The following is a 21,011-nucleotide window of genomic DNA, read 5'->3' on the forward strand; positions in this document are numbered from 1 at the left end:
GATGCTCCTAAAACCCTACAACGACAACAACAAATGCAAAGTACTGCATATGGGTAGAAGTAACCCCAGAGAAATGTACCAACTCTGTGGTACTACATTTAGGGTGGTAGAAAATGAGAAAGACCTAGGAGTAATTGCGTAGTCAGAAATGAAAATTTCTGACAGTGCAAACGGGCTGCTAGAGCATGTTCTGGCGTATTTCTAATGATATACAGCAATTTTGCTAGTAGAGAAAGGGAGGTGATTATCGCTTTGTATAAGACAATGGTGAGGCCATGTCTTGAGTACTGCATACAAGTCTGGAGGCCTCATTTTAGGAAGGATGTAGAGGTGTTTGAACGAGTACCGAGAAGGCCAACAAGATTAGTGAGGGGAACGAAGGGCTGGTCTTACTAAGAAAGGCTAAAGTTCTTGCAAATTTCAGAGTTTGCAGACTAGGCACTTGCAAGGAGATCTGGTTGAAGTGTATAAGGTCTTGAATGGGTTGAGCAGGCTCAATTCTGATGGGAATCTTCCTATTGCTCAGATTATGAACCTGAGGGGCCATAAATTTAAATTGAGGAAAGACAGTTATACAGGCTGTTTCAAAAATGATGGTCAATAATTTAAAGGTGAAAAGTACAAATTCAAATAAGCAAAAAAGTCCCAGTGAACACCGGGTCGTAAATGAACCGATTTGGAGATAATGCACATTTTCTGTTAAGATCCGCCACTGACTATGGAAGCACTCTGGGAGGGTAGTCTGTATTGCTGAGACCTTATACACGCTGGATATGGTAGGGGTACAGTAATTGGCGATGTAAAATTCGCCACACACTGCTATGACTCAGTACACACTCTTGCAGAGCAACCCTCCTTGTCGAAATTCCTGGATTTTGTTCTATTCTTTCTAACAGTCTGCGTGGGTAGCACAGTGGTATCGTCACCGTCCTACCCACACTGGGTGGAAAAGGCCCGGGTTCGAATCCCGTCGATGACGCGAGGAGCTTTAGTGGGCTTTTTTCACTCCGTGGCTGAGTTAGTCGGTCTCAGGCGTAGATAGAAAGGTTTTTCCCCTCAGAAACTGGGGTTTTTTCGTCCAGCAAAACAGGCAAATCGACCAGAGAACACACGCAATTTACAGACACGAATACGGGTTAATGTAATCATTTACGGATAACCCTAATATAATAATTTATTTTTTATTCTTTCTAACACCCTTTACTCAACATCAGATGTTATGCTTCTGGGCCTACCTACTCGTACTCCATGTGCGGAGCGCCCATGTTCTCTAAGGTGTTGATGTACCCTGATGAATGTGCACCTGTTGGGCTGGTTTCGGCTGGGAAATGCTTCTTGGTAGAAACGTGCAACCTCGAGTGCACTGCCGTTGGCTTTACCCTACATGAAGTGCCTATCCGCATACTCTTCGTTGCTGTAACCGTTTTCCCTGTTGACTATCCTTTGACAAGTACTAGTATGCCTGCTACATCTCAGAGCATTGAGAGTGGGGAAAGGGAGAGAATGAGCATAATCTAACCTAAACAAACAAGTCAGTGGTGGGTCCCAACTCTGTACAGTTCACTTTGTCAGTGGTGGATCCCAACTGGAAATGTGCCGTACCTCGAAAACGATTCATTTAAGGACCCATGTTTATAGGCTTTTTTTTTTTTTTTTTTTTTTTGCATATTGTAGTCTGTACAGTTCACCTTTATATTATTGACCATCACTTTTGAAACATCCTGTAGAACAGATGTGCGGAAATTTGCCTTTAGCCAGCGGGTAGTTGAATGCTGGAACAAACTTCTATCTGTCGTTGTGGAAGTCGACAGCTTAAATAAATTCAATGGAACCTTAACGTGGAGATGATGATGGTGAATTTACTCAAATAAATAACCACTACCAAGGGCAAATTACTTATCACTTTTGTACTCTGCTCTCAGCACATTCTGACCACCCATAATAGGCCTGGGATAGATTATCCCATTGCTCTCTCCCCTCCCTCGATGTTTTTTACTTTATGACCTCCCTTATGTTGCACATATAACTTCCCAGTGACTGTCTACTTGTGTTCCAAGTAGTGAATATACAAAATTCTCTCAGCATCCGAAAACAATGGTGGCCACAATCTTGCCAGCTGAAGGTTGTGTCCGAAAATTTTTTGGGTCGGGTAGAGCCCTTGTATTTCCATTGTATCGATTCTTGCTTGGTCTCAGGATCCCAGTGATGAACCCATGTTTCCTCACCCATAACAATTCTGGAAACGAAAGTTTTAGGGTCCCTTCCATAAAACTCTAAATTCTCCTCAGAACACAGTACTCTGAATTTCTTCTCTACAGGGGTCAGAGCACTGGGGACACACTTTGCACTGACTTTGGTCATTCCCAAATGTTCATGAATGATAGTTATAACTGTTCCCTCCGATTTGTCATATTTCCTAGAGATTTAGGACAACTTTAAACGTCTGTCATTCAGCACAAGAGTTTCCACAGCTTAGAACATTTCTGGAGTGGTCGCTGTTACAGGTCTTCCTGGACGTGGATCATATTCGGTGGTCTCTCTACTCCCCACTTTAAGTGTTTTGACCAGAATTTCACATGATACTCTGAAGGTGCACTGTTGCTATGATCCCGGACTAAAATCTGAAATCGCGATAAAGAGAACCTCCATTCAAACAGGGAGGACTCCCCCTCCTTGCTGTTCCAACGTTAGTTTTTGCACCTGGGCTCCCTGCAACCTAGAAACTTTCCGTATCTGATATACTGTATGTATTCTACTTTATATAACTAACCATATTTAATATGTTTTTTATTTATATTTTTTTTTTGTGACGGCGATGGATATGGGTTCCATCTTATGATGTGTATATTAGTGGTCATGGTGAAGTATCATCATTAACATGGGCTATGAGGAAATATTTCTTTATTAATCCTTAAGGTAGTTTCTCTCCTTTTTGGCCCTCCCTCCACCTTTTAACCATGGTGCAGCTGAATCAAAGAATGGTGCGTCACAGACTGGTCATATATGCTAATATTTTCGATTGTTTAGTAATTGCACCAACGAACTAAGGCCATGAGGCGTCAGTATAGCGTGTCTTTAAATTATGTGTTTATAATATAAAGGTCTTCTAGAGCCGAATGATTAATGGGCTGGTACAAAAGTGTACATGTTCGGTTATACACAATGCCTCTGTCCTGTTGATGGTAATCGCAGTAGTTAACTACCATTAATAGCAATTACCATTAACAATATGTATGACCTTCTCGGTTGTATGTGACTTTTTCCTCACATGACTAATTATTAATATATTCATAAAAAAAATTCATATTAGGAAAGCACTCGTCCTTTATTCTGGATTCAGCTTTCATGTTTTGTGTCGGTGAGATGTAGGGAGGAACGTCATATGAAAATTATTCCTATTGTGGTAATGTGTATCACGCAAATACATACATTTGTAATTACCTCAATCATATCTCCTGGATCTGCCCTTGGTTTTCTCTCCACATTCCCCATTCATAGAGATATTCAAAACTTCTACTTGAAGTCTTCTGCAGTTCAGACTTGGTGAAACATTCATCTACTCCCAGGACCATTAAATGGTAGCGTATTTATGAAATTGAGAAATTAAAAGTTGGTTAAGCTTTTACTTACTAGATGACGCCGTGATCATATCGTCTGCTGTTTGATCGCGATTAAATCTGTTTCCTGTATAGAATGAGGTGTGCCCTAGGGAAAAGGAACTACTAGTTGTGTTGCTCTTTCTCGTAATAGTTTATGTTATTGACAATTGTTATTACAAGCTCTACGACTTAAACATTGCTTTATAGCTTGCATAAATATTTGCTAAGCAAACGTAGTTAGCTGGATGCATAATGTTCAGAAGTTACACTCAGCTGTGAGTTACTGTGAATGAAGTTGGATGAAAACATTCGAAGGTAAGGCAAACTGGCGTGTATAAATAACGTGTTACGTTATGTTTCAGCTGAAACGAGTCTTTATGAATATGTAGCATGCGTTTAAAAAAAATAAATAAATATTAAAACTATTGCAGTGATATGCCAGAGGCGTTACATTTGAGATGTTTATTTTTCGGTATTTGCGAATTTTTAGTGACCTATTTTTTCCCCTTCTCTCTAATTGGTATAGTGTATGATGTTTTCGTACAACTAGACATGATTTTTTTTTTTTTTTTTTTTTTTTTGAGAAACTTTTTTTTTTTTTGTTGTTGTTGTTGAATTCAACTAACCTGTTTTGTATTTTACTGAAATGAATGTTCTCATGAATAAACATTTTATGAATGACTATTTATAATCATCGTTTATTGGGTATCGTTTGGACTATGAAGTTTTGATACTAGTCAGTTAAGTTGCCTTTTGAATTTTAGACTCGGGGATAACGCACTTTTTGTGAGATTTAAGTGCTAATAAAAAAAAAATCCGTGCGATCGAATACATTTATTTAAAAAATAGTAAAATACAGATGCCAAGAAAATTCCTCTTGCTTGCTACAAGTATGCCATCTAGATGGGGTTGCCAGCACTGTCGATTCTAACCTAGAATATTTTTTTGTGTGGGGGAGCTATATGAATTTCATTATAAAATGTATTTCGTTTATTAACAAATAAAAAACTAGAAAAGAAAACGCATTAGAAGATAAGAGGAATATATAAAAACACCCATAAAACAAAATATTTATTAAACCACACTTATTAACATTATATACGTTATGGTTTTGTGTATTTTCCACTAGATGTTATTAATGTTATTTTTGGTTTTGTTTCTCTATAACTTTTTAGTTAGTAAAATAATAAGAGGAGTTTACCTCAATATAGTACGTAGAACACTTCCGTATGAGGAGCTCTGATTCACATTATCTAATTAATTTTTAAGCTCTGATTCATACTATCTAACTATATAACTTTTTAGTATATTAAACAGATTAAAATTATGATGCAGTTCCATTCTTTCAATGTTTTTTTTTAACTTTATTTAATATTTATTCTGGTGTAATTTTTTTATTTCTTAAGATTCCAAGAAAAATGAGTATGTGGTTATTATTATTATTAGCCATATGGTGCAAGGAAGCCTGAGGCTTATGCTGCACAAGCCAAAAAAATATATATATATTCTGAATTACCCTGAGAGAGAGAGAACAAGAGTCAGAAGTAGAAGGGGAATCACCAAGAAAGAGAAGAATAATGATATCCAGCTCAGGACCCTGGGTTTGCCAAGCCCATACTCACCAGCGGGTGGTTAATTGCTGGAACAAATTTCCATCTGTCTGAATATATATTCTGAATTACCCTGAGAGAGAGAGAGAGAGAGAGAGAACAAGAGTCAGAAGTAGAAGGGGAATCACCAAGAAAGAGAAGAATAATGATATCCAGCTCAGGACCCTGGGTTTGCCAAGCCCATACTCACCAGCGGGTGGTTAATTGCTGGAACAAATTTCCATCTGTTGATAGGTTGAATAAATTTAAGGAGGAACTGGACAGGCATTTGGAGGGAATGGTGTGATTTTTTTTTTTTTTTTTTTTGGCTGATGCTGCATAAGCTCATACACTTGCTTTCTTGCATCACATGCCACTACTACTACCAGATGTGAGCCTCTGAGGTTCAAGTGAATCAAAGAAAAAAAAAAAAAAAAACTAAATAGATGTGGCATATTCTCTTTTCAGAATAGCAAATTAATTTGATTATTCTGACCTATCTACACAAAGAACTAATCCAAAACACACACACAGTGAAAGAGCTCAAAATTGGTTTTATTTTTATTCAAAGTAATCACTACCTGATTGAATGCACTTGTTACATTGTTCTAAATGTTTCTGAAAAGAGTCAGCAAAAGTGTCCAGAGATGAAGTTCAGTTCCTTCTTTCTTTGTCCTGAACATCTTGAAATCATTTTCCTTTGAGGACAGTTTTCACTTTGGTAAGAGGAAGTAGTCGACTGGTGCTAGATTGGGAGAGTAGGTGAATGATTGATTTGTACAATGCCATGTTTCATCAGAAATGTGTTCACAAGCACAGAATGGATAAGGACATTGTTGTGCAAGAAGAACCAGGCTGCCTTTCTCTTGAAATTGCAGCCTCACCTGGGAAATGTGCTTTGATAGTCTTTGGAGAATTTGTACTAGAATACAGCATTGACTCTCTCTCTCTCTCTCTCTCTCTCTCTCTCTCTCTCTCTCTCTCTCTCTCCCCTCCCCCTTCAGTTAAATATTCTTTGTGAGTCACCCAAAAAATCATTACCAAGACCCAAAAAATTTTTGGGTCTTGGTAATGATTTTGAAGTCTACTACATGCTCTGATGCTTGGTCTCTGGGTCATACTGAAACACCAAACACTCATATACAGTAACAATAGATTCAAGGAAATTAGGATTGTCTTGACAAGTCTGGATGGAGTCTTTGCATAATTACACTCTTTGTTGCATCTGTGATCTGTGTGTTGCTAATTTTGCACAGACTTTCCCTTTCCCTAAATCTTCATGCAGAATTTGACAAATCGTTTCCTTATTCATATCTAACTTATCATAACATTTCATCATCATAAACAATTTTTAATATTTCTGTTGCAGCCTTACCCTAAGCTTAAGTAAGACTAAATGCCCTGTTGCATTTAATAAACATTATTAAATTGCACTTAAACATTATCACATACACCTTTTGGCATCTTCATATTGTTGGATTATCTTCACAACTGGGTTGTCATGTTTGCAATGCCAGGGTGTCTGCCCACCTACCGATGGAAGGCCAACCAGCCTTGAAACTGTGCCGTCTGGGTGGTGGTGCCTATTCAGAATAAGTAACAATAGTCTTCTCTATTAGTGACGCATTACTTATTCAAGGTAGTGGAATACATGGTAACTTGTTGTGAAGGATGAGCTCAATATGAGATACAGTTGAAATGAAGCCCTTTACATTACTATTGTAGTTTTTTTATTTTAAGAGTTGTCTACGGTGTTTTTACACCTATATTATATATTTCTGTTGCAGATTTCCCAGTTTAAGGCAAAATTTGATGTTATCTCATTGCTCTGTTGTGAAATTGTGATACAGGACATTAATGCCACTGAAACTGGTTGTTATTTGTATCTCATCAGCCTAGTGGACAATTGCTATACCACCAACTGTTGGAGGATGTTTGAACTACAACGTACCACTTCTGTTTATTTTCAAACTCATTGTGCCCAACATCACCAGGCCAAAAACTTTATTGCCATATCTTGTGTACGTGAGCAGTCTATTCTTAGAAAGTCTAGTGCCATCTGCAGTCTTCTGAAATCCTCTTATTTTTTTCTAATAGAATCTTAACTATCACCACTTGACCACTACTTGTCTCATTTATTCCCACATCTTGGGTGATTCCTCACCGTACAATTCAGTCTGTTTTAAAATAGTACCCTTGCATGTCCCTCTGTTGTTTGTTTAAGCTTAATGGCACAAGGGCATATGGGCCATAATGCACCTAATCTGTGGTAAAAAGTGACATGTTTTCTTGAAAGGTTCTTGACTAGAATTTAAAGTGTATTATGCCATCGAATACATTTGAGATAGATAAATATCTTGGCTACATACGGTGTACTAACAGTCAAGGTAATGTGAGAGGCATACTTATGGTAGAAAGTGAGCCAAAGGTAACTTGTTGGTCTCTTTTGTGTATGGAACAGTCTATAAATATATATTGAACTGTGGGCTGTGTATTACAGTTTGGACATTTTGGAGGTTCAGGGGATTTAAGTAGATACAGATGAGTTAGGCAGATGTGACCTATCTGTAATCCAGTGAGTATAACTTCTTGTCTGTTATCTCTGATGCTGGATTTCCATCCTTTTAGGGCCTTCTTTATACAGAATAACTTCTCTGGTGGTTTTTCCAGATTTGTTGCCAATTTTTTACACACTGCTGCTTGATGATAAACTCAGTAGCTCACATCTAGTGAGTATAGGCTTGGCACACCCAGGCTTCTGCGCTGGATGGATATTATCATTCTTCTGTTTCTGTGATTCCCTTCTACTTCTGACTCTTGCTCTCTCTCTCTGTCTCAGGGTAACTCAGAAATTATTTTTTGGCAGCAGCAAAAGCCTCGGGCTTCCTTGCACCCACTGGCTAATAATAATAATAATAATAATAATAGCTTGAACTGCACTAATTCAATGTGTGTATATGATAGTGAGCAGTATGGCTGTTGACCATGCAAAGTTTAGAGCTCTGATAATAGCCCTTGCAGGTAGCACAGTTGGTAGGATTACTGTCCTCCACACACTGAGTGGAAAAGACCCGAGTTTGAGTCCCGTTGATGACAGGAGCAATTTTTATGGGTTTTTTCAACAATGTGGCTTAGTTAGTCAATCTGAGGCAAGGGTAGCATGGTTTTTGTTTCCCCTGGAAACTCTGGTTTTTCGTCCAGCAAACAGAAAATCAATCTCAGAACAAACGCAATTTACAGACAACATATATACGGAGCAATATGGCCTTAATCACCAATGCTCCTAAAACCCTACTATAACAACAACCATGATAATTGCATAGAGTTCTGTAGTAAAGCTGCTACATTCAGCTGGAACTTTCTTAGCTATGTTGATATTGGAAAAAAACTGCAGCCACATGTCATGACTCTCAGTTTTAGATCCATCTGTATACACTGGAGTGAATTGTGCATATTGGGGTGTCAGTGATGCATGAAATAGTAATGTTCTGTTGGAACTGGGAATTTTTTTCCCATGTTAATGGTGACAAATCATTTGAAGGCATGCAGTACTATATCCAGGAAGGGACTGTACAAGGGCAATAGGTTGCAACTAACTCTAGTCAAGTTGCCAATCAGTAGGTGTAGACTGAAGGCCATTCCTGTTGATGTGTTGATTGATGAGTAGGCTCTGTAAATATTTTCCCATTTTGGGGGAAAAAGTAGTTTCCAAGTTGGGTGATGTAGTTGACTTTTGAGGTTCACTGCATAGCTTACTAAAAGAGTTTCCCTGCATAAATGTAAGGCAGGTTCATTGGCTTCAGCATAGGGGCTCTGGATTGATGTATGGTATGTACTGAGTGCAAGGTGAAGGCTACTGTGATGTATAGGATCAACCCATTGCAAGGTGCCTTGTCCAGCAGAGCTATAATCTAGTCATGATCACATTAGTGCATGGTACAGATACAGCAGTACAAACTGGTCAGCTCCCCATGTTGTGGCAGATAGCACTCTTAAGATGTTTAGCTTTTTCAGGCATGCTATCTGGAGGTTTTTTATATGCTCAAGGTAAGTTTTTTTTTTTTTTTTTTTTTATCAAATATTACACATAGGAAGTGGATGCTAGAAACTATAGGAATTACTTGATTGTCCATTCAAAGTTGCATATACCCTGTGATATTCTTCATCAGAGACAACTAAATATGGAATTTCTTCTTTTTGACCTCCATCATATTAAAATCACATTAATGCATTCCATTAAAATTGAACGCTGTCTCTTAATGCTCCCCCAGCTCTGTAAATCACTCAATTTGAATGACTCTGGAACTGAACTTCTTCACTTTGTCTTTCCTTGGTGACTTTAACATTCATAACTCCTGCTGGCTTCAATTTTCTAGTTGTATGGACCCAGGTAATAGAGATTCTGAGAACTTTTTTATTACTAATGACTTTATACAACTTTTGAAGTTATGTACTAGACCACTAATCATAACCCACACGTAATACTATTTATCTTTTCCTTACCAACACCCTTTCAAAGTATGCAAAGTATTAGTTGTGCTGTGCTTTTCTGTTTTCTCTCTGACTCTTAGCTTTACTTTTCTTCTAAGCAACTGCTAACTCTATACAAATCTCAATTAAGCATGGAATGCTATTCCTGCATCTTGGGTGTTGCCTACAAAACTTATCTAAAACTGAAGTCTGCATGGTGACCTGGTTGAGATATTTAAGACTTTAATTGGGTTGAGAAAACTAAACAATGAGAGCCTGTTTATTCTTTCTCAAGTGACACACAAGAGGATATACAGGGTGTCTCAAAAATACACAGCATAACTTCAGGAATGAGTTCCTCATATGTAGACAATAAAAATATTTTATATCGACATAGTTCCTGAAATGCTTGGTTTCAGAGTTTTGAAGGTCTGTCCATGACACTTAACTGTTCACATCACCTTATAGTAATTGTTCAAAATATCCACCTTCTGCCTGAACACAGGCCTCACGTACTCGCAAAGATGATGCCAAATTCCTGGCATGTTTCGTATTGTCTCACAACCTGCCACAATTTGATTGTGGAGAGTTTTCGCATCAGCTACCGGAGTAGAATACACCAATGACTTTAAATGGCCCCACAAGAAGAAATCTAGTGGGTTTAAATCAGTGAGTGTGGAGACCAGGCAGTTGGTCCACCTCTACCTATCCACCGACCAGGAAACCTTTTGATTAGTAATTGCAGGCTAGGTGGCTGAAATGTGCGGGAGCGCCATCGTGCATGAAGTGTGCCTGTTGACGAATGATCAGTGGCGTGTTGTCCAAGAAGTCAGACATGTTGTTTTCCAGAAGGTTTCTGTACGCCTGCCCTGTGAGTTTGTTTGGAAGTACATGGAGCCCAAATAACTTATCACCAAAAACACCCACCCAGATGTTGAGGCTAAACTGCTGTTGGTGATGTGATAGAAGAATTGCATGTGGGTTTTCCTCAGCCCATACATGCTGATTGTGAAAGTTTTGGATTCCATCTCATGTGAACTGTGCTTCATCTGTGAATATCACTAGGAAAGTGAGGAGTTGTACCACACTGCTGCAAGAACCACTAGTAGAACCTTACTTGCGCAGGGTAATCTGCTGGTGACAAGGCCTGTACCCATTGCAGATGGTAAGGATACAGTTGGTGTTCTCGCAACACTCTCCAAATAGTCAAATGTTGAACAGCCAGTTGCATTGATATTCTGTGTGTGCTGATTCCAGGAATGGCATGCACAACATCCAAAATCTCCTCCTCTACTTCAGGAGTCGTAGACCTTGGTCGTCCTCTGTCGGCAGCACGAGGTGTAAAGGTTCCATGTTCACAAAGGTGGCAATGGGTACCTTCAAACGTTTTCCTGTCTGGACATCTTCGTTCTGGGAACCTTTCGTGGTACAAACGATGAGCCTCCAGAGCATTGCTGTCCACCAAATTGTACATAAAGTGCATATCTGCTTGCTCCTGATTGAGTACATGGTCGGAATGGAAAACCACCAGATTTTGTCAGTACCCTGATTCAAAGTATGAGCTTGCTGTTTGTGTTGACTTTGAGGGGGCATTTGACAAAGTTTGGTGGGAGAGTGCACTGGAGCATCTCCGATCAGCCAACTGCTCCTCATAACTCTACTGGCTGACCAGAAACTACTTTTCTGAAAGGTCAGTTATGGTGAAAACAAAACATCGGCACGTCGCCAGACCAGTCTTTTGGGGCTGCTCCAAGGATCTGTCCTAGGACCCCCTGATCTGGAATGTAGTTTTACAAGATTGGCTGAGCAGATCATTTGAATGCACCAAGGTAATTGTATTTGCTGATGACCTTACCATTGTTGTCTCCGGACACTCAAGACTTGCTCTAGAAGATACTGCTAACCTAGTACTAACTAACTTTACCAACTGGGCTAAGACTAACAAACTGCACATCAATCCTCACAAGACAAATATGATGATTTTTAAAACTAAACTGGATCTTCGGCGGCCCCTCAGGTCAAGATAGACAGAATATGGCTCCCCCTGGTGACACAGACCAGGGTCCTTGGGGTCGTTATTGATCACCGGCTATCCTTCTTACCACACTTGCAACATTTATATGCCAAAATCAGAAAATTCTCTGCCTCAGTTATCAGAAGCGACTGGGGGTCTCTCTAAGTGTACCTTACAGTTATACTATAAAGCTGTTTTCTTACCTATCACCACCTATGCTGCAGGAGTGTGGTTTCACCGAGCAGCCAATAGCAAAATCAAACAGAAGCTTAACTCCATCCAGAGAAGCATTACTCTTGCTATCCATTGTGCTTGTAGAACCGTGTCAACTGCAGCATTGCAAGTAATATCTGGAAACATCCCCCTGGATCTATTCCTCATCTATAGAGGACTTGCCTACCACCTGAAGAAAAGAATTCCAACTGAAATACTGGATATTGAACTCAACCTGGACAGTGATACCAAACAGGAAAGAGCTTATTGCTATAACGAGCTAATCAATTTATGGCAGACAAGATGGGACACGACCACAAAAGGTGTTGTTACGAGAACGTTTATACCGGATGTCACATTCGCAACCAGCCAAGCAGTCAACAAGTTGTTCTCAATCAGCATGGAAACCTCCTTTCTGATCACTGGACATGGATCCCTCAACCAGAAACTCCATCAACTAGGTCTACTAAATACCGATCTCTGTTTCTGTGGGTCTGTCGAGAGTTGGGCACATCTACTCTTTGAATGTACTATCTACGAGGACCATAGACAACAACTCCTTTTAGTCAAAGTAAAAGGATAAAACTTAGTAGTTGTGGGGGTGAGAAGTTTATGTAAATTAAGGATCGGACAAATACTTGGGAATAAGTAAATTAAACAAGTGAAGATGATGAGTTATATTAACATAGTTTTCCCCCCTTTTTATTAGTATTAGTTGTATGGTTCAGGCCTCCATAGCTGAGTGGTCAGGAGTGGGAGTGTAGCACACGCTCTTTGAGTAGACTGGGGTTCAAGCCCCTGACTGCTAAATATGGTTGATCCGCCAACCCGCATTGGACCAGTGTGGCAGATTATGGACCATTACCCTCAACATGAATCGTTGAGGAGGCTTCCATCCTGCAGTGGGTTGATAATGGCTGCAGTTTACCTTTTTTTGTATGGTTTAAGGAAGCCCCAGGCTTTTGCTGCACTGGCCAAACACACAAAAAAAAATTAATAAATCACTTATTTGACTCCCACTTCACATAGGCATCTATCCAGCTGAGTTTTGAATTTCTCCTCCAGGCTGTCAGCTTCTTCCACCCATGGAGGCAACTTATTCCAATATTTAACAACTCATTGGCTAAAAGAAAACTTCCTGCAATTCTGTCTTAACCTTCTCCCCCAGCAATTTGAATTCATGATCCTAATTCTGAAATCACTTATAAAATGTATAATTTTACTTATAATAATGCAAGTCTATATGAAAGAGTGCAATTAGCTTAATTTATAATCCATCTCTTACAGACTCACTTTGTTCTCTATCACGCTGGCTTTTTCTGCTACCATGAAAATATGCAGCAGTGCTCAAGAAAATGCAAATATTTCCACAGGCATGGTTATTCTGAATCAGTATTTGTAATATTGTCTCCTCTTACCAAATCAGTCTGAATATGTGTCAACTAGCTAATACCCATTTAATGCTCATCATGGTTGGAGACCAGAGATTAACAACAGAAAATGATATGGAATGAAGATAGACATAGAAATACATGTTCTCTGTAAAGAATTACATAGTTAGATAGACTTAAAAATAATGAATATTAGGAAATAATGAGGAGTTCACATAGGAGAGTGTGAGTTTTGGTCCTTCAATAACCAAGCTGATGAACTGATTGGATACTTTGCATTGACATTTTTGCAGATTAATGCCATTTGCAGCAAGGAGAAACTGTGTTGGTGATTCAGAGTAGTGTGAAATCAGCATTATGGGGATTGCACAGGATTGTTGAGCAGAAAAACTTAGTTTCATACCAAGGCCCATGTAATAGTGATATATACCCAGTTATTTTGAGAGAAATGGCAAGGGAATTTGGACCATTAAGGTTAATTATACAGTATAAATGTGGTTCTGAGAATATGGAAACTGCAGATTGAAAATTCTGACCTCAGTATTAAGGAAAACCATGAAGTGTTGATTAATAATGCCACATGGTTAAAGTAAAAAAAAGTAAAGTGCAGCCATTATCAACCCACTGCAGGGTGGAAGCCTCCTCAGCAATTCATGCTGAGGGAAATGGACCATAATCTGCCACGCTGGTCCAGTGCGGGTTGGCAGATCGACCGTATTCAGCAGTCAGGGGCTTGAACCCCGGTCTACTCAAAGAGCGTGTGCTACTGCACTCCCGCTCCTGCCCACTCGGCTACGGAGGCTATCTAGGTACAAATGGCATTCTCAAGGGAACTCAGCATGATTTTTTAGAAGGAAAATGTTCAACCTGATAAATTACCATGCTCCAGTTACTCATGAATTGGGCATAGGAAATAACTTTGATATTGTTTATTTGGAATTTAACTTTTGCTGAATTTCAAATGAACAGTGGTTTAACATAAGAGTTTTCTATATTTATTTATTTACATACTTCTTACTCACAGGACATGCAGACCCTTAGATGATGATGTGAAAGTTGAGCAGTACAGAGAATCAACTTTCTGAAGTCTGTATGGCTATTATAAGCCAAATCATACTGGGATCATGGGCAAGATCCTTAGATGGATGATGGGATGGCTACATGGCAGGAGGCACATAATTGTAATTAATGGTGGCCTTTCAGAATGGAGGGACCCCCATATATTGGTACTGGATCAGTTCCTGTTTCAGATTTTTTTTCTTAAATGTGATATTGATGAAAACAGTGCCACACGCAGAAATTTTATTTGTGTGTGGCGAGGGCCTCATGTGCTACATGCTGGTAACTTTTTCAATCTTCAACATATGACAGCACAGTTATATTATATCCCCCCCTCCCAAGGATATTTTGCTTCATATTGGCGATTCCTCCCCAAAATGTGTGCTGATGGATGAAGAGATAAAATTTTCAGATGAAGTGATGATTGGGAAATTGGTTAATAATTGACCTCCTTCAGGGCAACTTGACTAGGCCTCGGGAATAGTCAGATAAGTGGAAACTGTGTTTTATTGTTTTAAAATACAACTTTTACACTTAGAAAATACCAATTCTAAAAATACTTATGCACCTGGAGGGGTTGAATTCAAAATGTTAGAGATAGAAAGGGATTTGGGGATTATAATATAGATAAACAAAGTTCTCTATGCATGCAGACCAGGTGGAAGGGAGGGCCCATAGTGTTTTATCAATTTTGTGAAACAATTGCTTGTGGAGGAGGGGAGGTTATTATTCTGCTATACAAGGAAATTGTTAGACTGTACTTAGAATACTACATCCAGATATGGAGTTCACATGTAAAAAAAGATGAGCAATATGTCTGGTGAGATTGGCAGAAGCAACCTATACTAGGTGAGACTTTGACTTTTAATAGGTAGGCTGCATAACTTGCCAACTAGATACCATAGAGCAGGGCTTGAAATTGAAATGTTTTGAAAGAGAATCCTTGTTAATCCAGAAGAATTCACTTTGGTGTATTCCATACACTAAAGCAACTTAAATTTGAAAATAAGAATATCTATTAAAGTAAGGTCAGTGTGAATTTTAGTATTCCTTCATTATTGGTTTAGACGCCTCCGTAGCCAGGTGGGCAGGAGCAGCAGAGCGTAGCACACACTTCTTGATTAGATCGGGGTTTGAGCCCATGACCACCAAATACGGAGGATGCGGAAAGGTTAGGGAATGACCACCGCATATCCCCAGAGCAATATGGCCTTAGTTGCTAATGCTCCTAAAAACCAAATAACAACAACATTATTGGTTTGATTTTCAGTGTGTATTATTAATTCATTTGTTAAAGAAGTTTGGACATGAAAAAAATAAATAAATAAAAGGAAAGTTTTTGTTGGGCTTTGTGAAGCCAATTCTTGCATATAATTATCAAGCACTCTAAAGATAAAATTTAAAATTAGCAGCATCTGTAGAAAAAATGTAAAAGATGCATGGTAGTGCAATCTTTAATCTGAAGCATTTAAATGGAAGTGCTCACTAGCATCTGTAGATGTTTATATTTGTAGTAAGCTTCTCTCTGAAGTCTAGTACATGAGTTTTTCAAATTTAGTTTCTTTCAAGTTTTGCTTGCTGACAATGAACATAATGCCCAAATGCAAACATTTTATAAAAAGTGCATGTGTAAAGTATGTTGGGGAAGAGTATTTTAAAAAATTAATTAAATATATTTCCAGTATAAAAAAATAGTGGATTTTCACACTTGTGCTAACAAAATATTGAAAGTTATGCCTTAATCAAAAAAGTGAACAATTTTGAATTATTTCTTGCCCTTTTTTTTAACCAAAAAGTGAGTGGTTTATGAAAGGCACCATACCTGTTGATTTTATAAATTTGGTCCACCAACTGGAGAGTTAATGTTTTATTAATCCCATGGATGCATTAAAGTTGTTATATTAAAATAATATAATTTTAAAATATATTACTTTAATCAAGCATCAGTGTGGCATCACTATATTGGCAAAACTACCATATTACCAGGTTAGCCACTGCAGGAGGGGAGGGAGGATAAGGAGCTGGGGGCATCTTGACTGGTTTATGACTGCTAATGATCACATTGGGAGCAGCTGTTCAGAAATCCTGTTGAGGGGGGGGATTTATAGTTTTGCTGTTCCATTACTGATTTCTATGAGGAACTGGAATAAGGTTGTGAATTGCCCCATTCCATTCTGAGTCTCCCCCAGATGAGATCTGAGTAAGGGCAGTAAAATGAGCGAATATAAAATTATCACATATTAATGATGCTTGAAACAGAAGGCATAACTTCAAACCAGGGCTTGGAATGGAAGCCAGCATTCCACTGTACTTTGTCATATGCATTGGTAATGTCATGTATTCACATTAACTTCCTTCTGCATGTATTATCCTGATGAGTGTTCATAAAACTTTCCATTTCATGCCCTGATTTGAACTAAGAAAGAAGAGGTATTGAGTAGATTGTAGGAAGTTTTATTTTACCCAGCAACAACTTAATCACTGGAATAACTTACTTCCATGAGTAGTTGAGGCCAGGAAATTCAAAGGCCAGCTGGTGCCTGTGAGACGAGGAAAACATAAGGATTATGGTTTTATTTTTTATTTTTTTTTGACTGATGCAGCAAAAGCCTGGCTTCTTTGCCCCATAGACTAATATTAATACTAATAGTAATAATTGAATTAATAAGTTAATAAGTTAACACAAATATTAAATTATAATTAGATTATAATATTCTAAAAATGTCTTGACTAAATGTCTAAGAGTATGTAATAGTAAAAAGGTTGTTTATGCATGCGTAATGCACTTCCATCATTTCTACTACCTAGGTAGTATGTATGCATTGTTTAATTATATCTTATATTGTGAATACTTTCAGAAGTGCATTACCCATGCATAAACAACCTTTTTCATACTCTTAGACATTTAGTCAAGAAATATTTTTAGATTAAACCACGCACACCATCGAGCATCTCTCATATTGTGGAGTTATATTTTATAACCAAGTTTTCACTATTGCAACAACAGGGTACCTGCCTACCCACTGATGAGTAAGCCAACAAACTTTGAAACAGTGACATCTGGGTGGTGATATCTGCTGAGAATAAGTAACATTAGTCTTTTCCACTGGTGAATCATTACTTATTCAAAGCAGTGCAGTACCTCGGCAACTCGTTGTCAAGGTGTTCACAATATGAGATATAATTAAATGATGCATGCATTCTACCTGGGTAGTATGATGAAAGTGCATTACCTATGCATAAACAACCTTTTTCAGATTATAATATTAATTTTATTAAACTGTTATTTAATAATTAAATTAATTAATTTATTAAAAATTACGATCAGAAGTGCATTTCTGATATTTGGATGTGGGTACCAGAAGTTCTGGTTATGCCTGTAAATGATGGTGGATTTTCAAATCATAAGTGTTTTGGATTCTTTTGGTGACTTTTCTGGTGAAAATTTCTTTCATGAATACTTATTAGTATTCATGATAAAAATGATAATTCATAATAATGCTTTCATCACAAATACACCACTTTGTGGTGTATTTGTTATTAAAGCTTTGATTAAAGCTCAGTGTATCAAAATAAATTTGGTGGCCAAATTTACTATGATACACTGAGTCACTGCACCAGGCCTCAATGCAAGATCTTCTGAGGTGGAGGGGAGGGTTGGTAGTTGTATTTATTGATTATGGCAAACTTCATAAAATGACAGTATTATCAATTTTTAAAGACTTGGATGTTATAGTGGTCTTAAATTTTTTTCATCATACTTACAGCTAAATAGTTTATACTATTCTTTCAACAAAAATATTACATTTGTATTCTGTAATATATATATATATGTACTGAAAGGTATATGTTCATGTACAATCCAGTAAGTATACTGCAGTTAGTATACACTACTTTGTGTATTTCGTTATACTTGTGGAACTGCTTCCAACCACAATTGTTGTAGTTGCAACCTGAAATGAAGTATTGTGGAACTGTTCATAAAATATCTCGTGTCATTCATTTCAGTATTTGCACTATTAAAAAACTGTATATTACTGGTATAATTATGCACATTATTAGTAAGCAGTAAATATTCATGTTTTTTGTTTTATTAAATTTTTAATTTATTACATTTTTAACATTCAGTTTGACTGAAAGAAAAAAATAACCATATGGGACCCCCTACAGAGGAGGCCTGGGATGCCCAGGCCTCGATGATGCAAAACACTAGTTTGAGGCTATTTCTTAAAGTTATAGTATAATAACTGTAGCCTGTGTTATGATCTAAAATAATTGCCTACGTTTTTTTTCAATGAAACTCCAAACACAAAAGGTATTAGAATCTATAGTATTTATTGTATGGGATGAAGGTTGAAAAGACTGTAGCGAAGTGTATTTTTCGAAGCAATCTGTACATGCATTGTTACCCTGCTCTTTACTACATGTATCATGTGTTACACTGACCCAATGTTTATAGCTATTCATAAGGAAATGTTTATTAAGGAATTTATATGTAAGAAAGCTAGAGTATAATAATGTACATGAAAGTATTTTTTATAGCTCTAAATTTCTTGCAAGTAATTTAACCCATAATCATTCATTTAGTGAATGATTATTGGTTAAAACAAGTGATAGGCATAATCAAGAGGTTATAATTGATTCATTAAATCATGGCAAATCATTCAATTACACTCATCATTTGAATGATTAATATTTACTAATGCTAATGGGCATAATAAAAATTATATAATCAATTCATTCAATTATGGCAAATCATTCCACTCATTCAATCATATTCATATAATTTGAATCATTATTTGTTAGAAGTGATCGGCTTGATTGAGAGGTTAAAATTGACTATGACTGGTAGATTTACTTTGTTAATATCTTTGTTAGTAATGATTATTAGAATTTGTTGTAGACATTCGAAATGATTGCTGTTATTTGCTACCCTTCTTTGAGAGATTTGTTTCTGATAATATTATTTAATCAAATTCAAATTGCCTTTTATCACAAATTTTTCATTTACCATTTGCTTGTTTGTTAATGGGTTTTATGGCGTAAGGGCAACAAGGCCACAATATACCTATTTACCAATTGTGTATTAAATATATTACGAACAAAATATGTATGCAACCCTATGTATAATAATTCTGCTTAACAATATTAGATTTCTTGTATTTTTTTTTTTTAAGGTGCATTTGCAAATGCTTGATGGGTGCTACTGTCTTTACCATGTCTGTCTATTTCATGGCTGGATTTAAACTTGTTGTGGCCCTAAGCTATAACATATATGAGGCCCTTCTCTTTTACTGTTCACCTGTGATAATATATTTAAACAGGATTTTTTAAGATGAAGTAAGGCCCCTTGTAATGTGAGGTCCTATGCCTTAATTTTATATTTAAATCTTTTAGAAAGATTTTATGAGTACAGTAATCCCAAATTTCATTAAAATTGGATCAACAGGAATTTCTTTTATTTTTTTATAAAATTGAGTTATTTCTGTATAAAATCAAAGTATGTTTGGGATCAAGTCCAATTTTATTGATCACTTTCAGTCTCTTTCTGGTTTCTTGCCCCAGTAGAAATATGTGTCAATTTCAGATCTGGAGTGTTATTTGAGAGGGAAAGTCAAATGAAATGCTTTCAACATATATTTCATTAGTACCTTGGAAGATTTTGGGACTAATTGTGATTTCATAGTACTCTATTCTAGAGAACATGATAAATTTGGAATATCTGCACTGATCCTTTTTAAGACTGACTCATACAGAATATTCTCCTGGACATTTGTATCAAATTTAATGTCAGTGGATATTCCTATATCCCTTGCACAAATGGGGTACAGCAGCATCAGACAGTTAACTCCTTTGAAATGCTGTTTGCTCCATGTTGTAACCCACTGCTTGATATTGATATCTGCAGTACTCCCTTGACACTACTAGTTCTTTTTTTGCATACAGCTGGCTGGATCTACTTTCTTGTCAAAGTTTCTAAATATATTTTGAGAGTATAATGTATGTAATGATGATACATGCACACAATTCTGCATTTGTGTAGTACTATTGGAAGCATGCTTATAGAGAACTACATAAGCTTTTCCCAAACAGTGAATTATGTCGGCTAATGATAGGCAGTAGCCATCTTTATCACTGTTTATTAATTTTAAACAACTTAAGCATTACACTTCATTTTTTTCCCTCTTTTTTTAAATCTGAGAACTCAAACTGCTGATGTAAATGCAGTACTAAGTTTTATAAAGTATATCTGAAAAGCTGACAGATGTAGAAGAAAAACAGTTCTGCTTGTGGTGACAATAGATGTATTAAAATTTGTCTAAAAAATTAACAATTCAGTACATAAATTTAGAATTTATGTACTAAATACATTACAATCTGTTCTTGAGATCATCATGTGTGATAAAAAAAATTATAAAAAAAAAAAAAAAAACCCCAATAAACATAATATCAACATAACATAATTATAAAATAAATATTTACAGTCTGTTTAACCACAGACAGGCAAAAACTTAGTTTTTATTATAAACAAAGATCTAGAAAGGAGACTATAATGTACTTATAATTCTCATATTATTCATGTGATGTATAAAGAAATTCAATGAGAACAGAATCAACCATCATTTTGGAAAAGTCACGTTAGAACCTTCTTACCTGTTAAAAATGTATAATTGGG

The 21,011-nt window shown here is 37.0% G+C and overlaps 1 protein-coding gene across 1 annotated transcript in view; it reads left to right on the forward strand.

Moving 5' to 3' along the window:
* Nucleotides 1-3,728: 3,728 nt before the first annotated feature.
* The window catches only part of IP3K2 (Inositol 1,4,5-triphosphate kinase 2), a 173,226-nt gene continuing 155,943 nt past the window's right edge, over nucleotides 3,729-21,011 (forward strand). The window contains exon 1 of the mRNA XM_090386819.1: nucleotides 3,729-3,914. The gene's annotated coding sequence lies outside the window, so the exon portion shown is untranslated. The remainder of the gene's footprint in view (nucleotides 3,915-21,011) is intronic.

This window comes from Mastigoproctus giganteus, chromosome 12 (assembly GCF_048544385.1).
Source record: "Mastigoproctus giganteus isolate SK-2022 chromosome 12, ASM4854438v1, whole genome shotgun sequence".
NCBI lineage: Eukaryota > Metazoa > Arthropoda > Arachnida > Uropygi > Thelyphonidae > Mastigoproctus > Mastigoproctus giganteus.